The 8,777-nt window shown below is 37.5% G+C and overlaps 1 non-coding gene across 1 annotated transcript; it reads left to right on the forward strand.

Moving 5' to 3' along the window:
- Positions 1–8,330: 8,330 nt before the first annotated feature.
- LOC111733192 lies at positions 8,331–8,449 on the forward strand. The gene has a single exon (XR_002777872.1). It is a non-coding gene; the product is annotated as a 5S ribosomal RNA (ribosomal RNA).
- The last annotated feature ends 328 nt before the right edge of the window (positions 8,450–8,777 follow it).

Raw genomic sequence — 8,777 nt, forward strand, 5'->3', positions numbered from 1 at the left:
CATTGTGTGTTTATCTCCCGGAGTTAGGTTTCTTTCTGTCACCACATATTTGACCCCTTTTACTCCATCTACCTCCTACCTCCCCGCAACTTCTGGTAACTACTAATCTATTGTCCATGTCCATGAGTCTTTCTCTGTCCTGTTCATTTGTTGCTTTTAGGTTTATATCCAATATATAAGTGATATCATATGGTTTTCAACTTTTTGTCCGGCGTATTTTGCTTAGCATGATTATCTCAAGATCTATCCATGTTGCAAATGGCAGTATTTCATCTCTTCTTATGGCTGAGTAATATTCCATTGCATATATGTTCCACATCTTCTTTATCCAATCATCTATTGTAGTACACTTCAGTTGCTTCCATGTGCTGGCCACAGTGAATAATGCTGCTATGAACATCAGTGTGAAAATATCTTTTCGGATATGGATTTTCAAGTCTTTGGAGTAAATACCCAGTAGAGGAATTGCTGGATCATATGGTAGTTGATCACTGTAACTTTATAGTAAGTCTTGAAATCAGGTAGTGTCAGTCCATATAAACTTTAAAATAAGTTTGTTGGTATCCACAGAATACCTTTCTGGGAGTTTGATTGAGATCACATTAAATCTATAAATCAATTTGAAAGAACCGATATCTTAATAATATTAAGTTTTCCTATCCATGAACATGAAATATCTCTTCATTTATTTACGTTTTCTTTGACTTTTTTCATCAGTGCTTTTGTGGTTTTCTTCATACAAATCTTTACATATTATGTTACATGTGTGCATAGTGCTTTGTGGTTGGGGTAATTCTACTCAATTTCTGAAAGAAATGTTAGATATTGTGAGGTTTTAAAAATATTTTATAAAAATTGTTACTAATAAAAAAGTAAATTTTCTAAAAAATTAATTTGCCAAGAGTTTGGGAAGAGAGAGAGAGGAGGAGAAGTGGTTACAGATTCTTAAGGCAGCAAAGTATTATGTACAGGTACACTAATAGTGAATATACGACATTATGCATTTGCCAAAACCCATAGAACCATGCAATACAAAGAGTGAATATTATTGTAAACTATGATAGTCTTTTAAATTAATAATATGTCAATATTGCTTCATTAATTATAAGAAATATACCACACTAATGTAAGATGTTGATAATTAGGGAAGTGGTGGGGTGGGGAGGGAGTATATGGGCACTCTCTGTTCTTTCTGTGCAATATTTTGTAAACTCAAACTGTTTTAAAAAATAAAGTATTAAAAATGGTTAATCATCCCATCTTCTATTAGCTTGATTTGAGAATAGAGTTTTAGCCTAAAACTTCTTATTTTTTGAAATTTGAAATAGAATGAATTACTATACAATTCTTTCTTTGTTAAGATCACTTCTTATTTTATAAATTTCAATAACAAAACAACCACAAGCATTAGAGTGAAATTGAAGTAGAATAGGGGAAAAAAAGAGACCAACTCTTATTTTTCAGCCCAAATTCCCATCAAATAAATATAACAGAAAATAAATGAGCATCGTTTATGCAAAAGTTCATGTACTTCATAACTCTAAGCCCAGTGAAAATGTGAATTATTGTATAAGCCAACATGCTCCTCAGAATATGATTGCTATAAGTGCTGACCTACTTTTCATTACTTTATAGTGGTTTCTACAAGGACAGTTTCTCATACAGATGCCTTTCTGAAATTAACATTTCTCTCTTCTCTCCATCACTCCACCCACTCCTCTGCCCACCCTGAGTGGCAGTGACTATCAGCAGCGTGAAGAGTGAGAATGTCTAATTATAACCATAGGAAGTGGTTAGCAGCAGTTACAGTCCACCCAGTAATGTGCCCTTGGTGGTACAAGAAGACGAAAACTGATACCAATTTTATTTACTTATTTCTCAAAGTTCAAAACAGTATAAAGGAAGGACTTATCACTACTGAGGTGAGGAAAGGGCAATGTGAAAGTCTCTAAGCTTTCTTTCCCTCATTCACAATTGGGCTGATCAGAGTGCTCAGAGTGCACAGTGTCACCGATGTATCATGAGTTCATGCAATGTCCTTCTCTCGTTTTTACTGATTGATTGATTAATTAATCCAATGTCTTGCATGATATCCCTAGTGTCACTATTGTTTACTTTCCTCAATAAGTACACATGCTCGTATGTTTAATAAATACCCTATTTCTCTCTATATCCTTGAATTAGAATGTCTTTTTTCTTAGTTTTTTTTTTATTATTATTAAAATGCCAAAAAGTCTTATGAAACAAAACCATCCCCAAAAGAAGCTTGACCTGAAGCTATTTGCAATTAGTCACCTTGCCAGGACTGATAGAAGAGTGTTGCAGGGGATATAGAGTGGACACCCCACATAGGTAGGGGAAGCCACCAGCTGTAGTCAGGGCACAGAGACGATGGGCGACTTCATCAAGACCAGATCAAAACCTCGGAGTAATATTTCATTTAGGGCTGTCTGGAATTTTATATGAAGTAAACTCAGCTATTGATGCTAAGATAAGTTCTTGAAGAATGGCAGAGTATGCCACCCCAAAATATGCCACTTTGGCATAAGGATTATTTTGAGCTAAAAGCTTTTTAAAAACAGCAGATACAGGAAGGACATTCTATCTTCCCTTTTTTAAAAATAGATTAAAAACTCCCATGTGAAAGATTTCTTTCTTGTACCAGAAGTAACATTCTTTTTTTAAAAAATAATTTTTTATTAGTTTCAAGTACACAGTATATTAGTTAAACATTTATATGGTTTATAAAATGATTCCCCTAATTGTTTGTTCTCTCCTCTGGTTTTCCATCTAGCCAATATATTAATGCTAACTGCATTCCCTACGCTGTGCTCCCTGTCCCAGCGATCATCTATCAACTACTAATTTGTACCCTCTTAACCCTTCACCCCATTATCCCAGCCCCCTCAACTTCCTATCCCCTCTGTCTGTCACGAAATTGTCCTCTATATTTGTGAGCTAGTTCTAGATTAGTTTGTTCTTTTTGTTCTTTAGATTCTGCATATAAATGAAACCATATGGTATTTATCTTTCTCTGTCTAACTTATTTCATTCAAGATAATAACCTCTAAGTCCATCCATGTTGTTGCAAATGGTAGGATTTCATTTTTTTAAATGGCTGAGTAATATTCCATTGTATATATGAACCATAATTTCCTTATCCAATCTTCTGTTGGTGGGCATTTAGGTTGCTTCCATATCTTGGCTATTGTAAATTATGCTACCATGAATATTGGGGTACATAAATCTTTACAAATTATTGTTTTGGTTTTCTTTGGATAAATACCCAGAAGTGCAAATGCTGGGTCAAAAAGCATATCTATTTTTAATTTTTTGAGAAACCTCCAGACTGTTTTCCATAGTGACCGTACCAATATGCAATCTCACTAACAATATATGAGGGTTCTCTTTTCTCTGCATCCTTGCCAACACTTGTTGTTCTTTGATTTATTGATGATAGTCATTCTGACAGATGTCAGGTAACATCTCATTGTGATTTTAATTGGCAAGGAAAGTAATAGTCTTATCATCAAGGCTGAGAAATTGAGACCAAGAGAATTCTATACAAACAGACCTTGTTAAAATAATTCTTATCTTCCTTTAGTCTCATGGTTTACTTTTCTGCAATTACCTCTTTTTGTTCAATCTACTATAAAAGCATGCAGGTTTTGTCATTGTTCGGGGGAGGTCTTCATTCCTTATGAAAGTTTCTGTGTCATTTACAACTTATACACATTCATGTGCTTTTCTCCTATTAATCTGTTTATCAGTTTAATTCTCAGACATAGCCAAAAAACTCTAAGTAGGAAGATAAGAGTTAAAATTTCATTTCCTTTACACCCTGGAATAAGAAGTAGAGAACTGGACTGGAATGTTATCCTGAAAGTTCTCAACTCCCTTATCCCTCTCCTCCATTATTCCCTGATATAGCTCTTTGACAAGTGATGGCTCCATTCCCAGAGAGAGGAGGCCTGATCATAGCTGAGATTACATGTTCCGAAAAGAGCCCCCTTCAGAGTTTGGGCTCTTTCCAATGAGTCTGGAGACTGGACCTCATCACTAAGGTCCAGTTATAATCATGAGAGGAAACATGCATTGAGGATAGAGCTCATATGGCCAGGATTGGAGTTTAGGTTGGTAAAATCCCCAATAGGTCCACCTCCAAGCAAATGGTTTGGGGGCAATTAAGGAATCTTTTTTTCATCAGAAGCCTGGAGAAAAGGTGTTTAGCCAATGCAGAGGTACTGAGGCTGAAGATGCTTGCAGAAAAAGTATTGGCTAAATGATAGTTTAGTTGAGGAAATGCATACCAGCAACACTTAGACCACGTAGAATCTAGAGCTATTTTAAGTCTAAACCATTAGGCCTATATGTAAGAAAATAAAATCTGACCATACATTGCCTACTTTTTTTCTGTTTTTAAAGGAATTCAAATAAGAAGGCAGATAAAGAAACCAAGTATCCACAGAAAGAGCAAAGAAGAACAAATCTTAGAAAGAGGCAGAGTGGTTACACTAGCCAAATCTTAGCAGCCAGCACCAATATGGAGACAACAAATCAGAAAGGAGCTGTAGTGGAAGCTTCTAGAGCATTAGGATGGCAGCCAGGGAGAACTCCTTAAGAAGTCTGTATTCCTTGCCTATGGCTACTGCAACAAATTACCACAAACTTCATGTCTAACACAACACAGATTGCAGATTTGTAGTTCAGAAGCATAGAGTGGGCTAAAATCAAGGTGTCAGTAGAACTATGCCTTTCTGAAGGCTCTAAGGAAAAATCCCTTTCCTTGGCATTTCCAGCCCCTAGAGGTTTCCTCACATTTCTTTGTCTGTGGTCCTCTTCTGTTTTCAAAGCCACAATGGGTTGAGGTCTTACATTGCATCATTCTTACCTCTTTTTCTTCTTTTCTTTTCTACATGTAAGGACTCTCGTGATTACACCATGCTCAGCTGGAAGATCTGTGATAATCTCTATATTTTTAGCAATCTTAATTCTCTATTGCCTTAGTTCCTCTTTGCCATATAACATATTTACAAGATCTGGGGATTAGTATATGAACATCTTTGGGGGAGAAGAGTCATTATTATACCTACCACAAAACCCTTTAAGAATCAACAATTGAGCTAATGGTATCTCAGTAACCCCCCAAACTTGATCTCTTATTATGAGGAAGAAAATGTAAGCATCTTAAGCTTGCCTTACTTAAAGAAAGTAGGAAAGTGGCAGGGGAACTGGGTTTTGTCTGAGCCCTACCACCATAGGTTCACATCGAGCAGCCCACCAGCATTTTATTTTTCCCATAGGATCAGGTAGGTGCCCAAATAGAGTGGCTGTGAAAATAGCAAGAGCTGGAACTCAGGGTACTAGATAGTGGGTCACAAGTGACCAGTGTATCCTTGTCAATTAATGACAGAGAACCAAGAGACTATCTAAGGTGGAGACAGGACAGACTAGGCCAGTTTAGCTTAGGGACCAAAATCCACCAAAACTGTGTCTATATGGTTGTTTCTAAGGAATAGTGGGGGCGGTAAGAAGGAAGATAACACATGGAGTAGACACAGACACAGGAGCCAGGGAATGTCAAAGCTGACTGAGACGATTTCCATTTTCTTCCCTGTTGTTTCAGGTTAGGACCTCCAGAGAGAGATCCTGAAACAAACATCTGAGTGTGAGAAGTTTTTATTGGACTTGATACCAGCAAGCACTGCTCGGAGAGGGAGAAGTGTGATATCAGAGGGAAAGCAGCCAATATAGTGTGCATCAGTAAGCAGGTCACCCTCTGGGGACCTGGGACTTTATCCAGTGGAAAATTCTTAAAGCTGGGTAGAACATGCCTCCGAGTCATCTCATTTGAGGGTAGGGAATCTGGGACATTTATCCACCAACTTTCACTTATCATTGATTGAAGTCCCCTGACAGAGTTATTAACTTCTCATCACTTTTGGCCTTCTCTAAATACAGGCTGAGCATGCTTTCTTGGTCAGAATAAGCAGGAGCTTATAGCATGGAGCAATGTGTATAAATGATAAGCGTTGAAGGGATGTGAGCAGGGAGCCAACAGCATTTGCTCCAAGGCTAGAAAGGAGGAAGATACAATGGGAAATCCCCAGGCCAGGGAGAGTTATAAATGAGAAGACAGAGGTTTCTGGATGGAAAGCTTGGCTTTATCTCTAGGGATATTTCTAAAGGGCTGGCTCAGGAAGATGAGCAGCAAAGAGACAACAAACATAAATACTTAAATGCTCTTTAAATTTGCCTTCCACATACAGATATTACGTGAAGACAGAGACTGAACAAAGGCACGCTGTCATTTCTCTTCTGGGGTAGTATGTATGGAACCCTTCCTTGTAAACAGAGTCTGAAAATTTTTTTATTTCGATGACCTCTCATTAATGAACACTGGAAAGAAAAACGGAGATGGACATTCCAGGGATGAAATGTAAGTATTTTTCAGGCTGAGCAATGCAAGACAAAGGAGAATAATATTAACTTTTTGCAGAGAAGTCCAAGAGGAGCTCATTGTCTGAAATCAAAGACTTGCAAACACATATTGAAGAGATGCCTATTAAGAGCATAATATCTGTATCTTACAGCACTTAATAATATCTCACCCCTCGTTTTTGTGGTCCAGAAGAAATCTAGCCAGTACAGACTTCCTACTCTGAAATGTGCTAAAGTAGATTAGTACATTTCAGCTGGAATTCAGGAGATTTTGACTATTACTAAGGTGTCAGTAGGTTGGAATGGTTGATAAGGAGTCAAGAGTCAGTAGTAAGCAGAGGACTTGAGGAGTGCCCTTGGCTGATGAGAACAAAGACATAAATTGCTTTCATTTCCCTGTTGAGTTTTAGCAATTTACAAAGAAGTCTAGAGTTAAAGAAAAAGGTTAACGAGGAAGTGAAATACAGAGCAGCATTTGTTTATTTAGATGAGATAATTATTGTCAGAAGTACTAGAAGAATAGAAGGAAGGTCCTCAAGACTATATGAATGGTCCCCTAGGGAGAAGAGTTTAAAGTTGTCATTTAAAGTTGTGATTTGTCAGTTCTCCTGAACCCTTGTTCATATAATAGACACACAGGGTCTCAACCTGGAGAGAGGGTTGACCCTGAAATTATATCCATTATCAATAATGACCTCAAGCCACTAAATGTATGAAATTCAAAATGGCTTAGGGGATCCTATGAATTTTCAGAAGAGTTCTTAGATCACTAACATCACAACACCTTAAAGAAGGGTTTCATTTGGAAGATGTAAGGAATTTTAAAATGTCTTAGAGAATTTTATAGAAGTGTGATAGAGGAATATTTTTAGGTTGATAAACCACATAACCATTTAAAATAGATTTTCTTATAAAAGCTTTCAATGGCCTGGGGAAAGCCTACAGACAGCTAGTTCCCAGAGCCTCAGGGAGTCTAGTGTAAGGTTTATGAGCAAATGTTCAGGGCCTTCCAGCGTAGGCCTGTCTGGGCACTTAATCGACCTGCTGAAGTCTTCATTACCTATGTGAAAACTAGCTCTATGGGTCTAGAAAGAGATAATTGGAATTAAAGCAAATATCAACCAGAATTGATCTGAGCACGAAGCTTGGTGTCATATTCAAAATGTAAAAGTTCTAGGCATCAGTGACAATTTCCAAGAGAATGTGTTTGAAGTGACTCTTGGGTTACATACTCATCACAATATGTGTTTCTCAGTGCTGAGCATGCTGCTATGGGTCTCTGATAAGTGGCTATGGTGGTTGATTTGCATTCAGTGGTCACCAGAGATCAGATCTCAACAAAAACAATATGGGTCACCCCACCTTTGGACAGATCTATATGCACATTGCTGACTGACTACACCCTCCAAGATGGGGTCTAGGTAATTTGGGACTGGAGTGGTCAAATTTCTGAGGAAGGAATGAGCAAGCATAAGAGAGACTCTCCAAGAAAGTGTCCTAAGGGACTCTCACTTAATACTGAGAGACTCTTATACCTTCCCTCAAGCTTGGGCTGACCCTGAGTTAGGGGAGGTGATTTAAAAAAGAGCTAAATCATCAATAAATCAAAAAACAACAAATGTTGGCGAGGATGCAGAGGAAAGGGAACTCTCATACATTGTTGGTGAGAATGCAAATTAGTACAGCCACTATGGAAAACAGTCTGGAGGTTTCTGAAAAAATTAAAAATGGATATACCTTTTGACCCAGCAATTGCACTTCTGGGTATTTATTCAAAGAAACCAAAACAATAATTCATAAAGATCTATGCACTCCAATATTCATGGCAGCAGAATTTACAATAGCCAAGATATGGAAGCAACCTAAATGCCCATCAATAGATGATTGGAGTCTACGGCCATGCCACTCTGAACAAGCCTGATCCCATCTGATCTCAGAAGCTAAGCAGGATCGGGCCTGGTTAGTACTTGGATGGGAGACCACCTAGGAAGACCAGGTGCTGTAGGCATAAAAAATAAAAAATAAAGGATTGTAAGCTGACAAGGTCCTTGCAATCTGTGAGGTCAACTAAGGGCAGCCTTGCCTAAACAAACAAACAAACAAACAAACAAATACAAAAAAACCCAGACAATTGGATAAAGAAATTATGATTCATATATACAATGGAATATTATTCAGCCATTAAAAAAATGAAATCCTACCATTTGCAATGACATGGATGTACCTAGAGGTTATTATGCTAGTGAAATAAGTCAGACAGAGAAAGATAAATACATATGATTTCACTTATATGTGGAATCTAAAGAATAAAAAGAACAAACTAATCAAAAACAGAC

This window comes from Pteropus vampyrus, unplaced genomic scaffold (assembly GCF_000151845.1).
Source record: "Pteropus vampyrus isolate Shadow unplaced genomic scaffold, Pvam_2.0 Scaffold536, whole genome shotgun sequence".
In the NCBI taxonomy this organism is placed as follows: domain Eukaryota; kingdom Metazoa; phylum Chordata; class Mammalia; order Chiroptera; family Pteropodidae; genus Pteropus; species Pteropus vampyrus.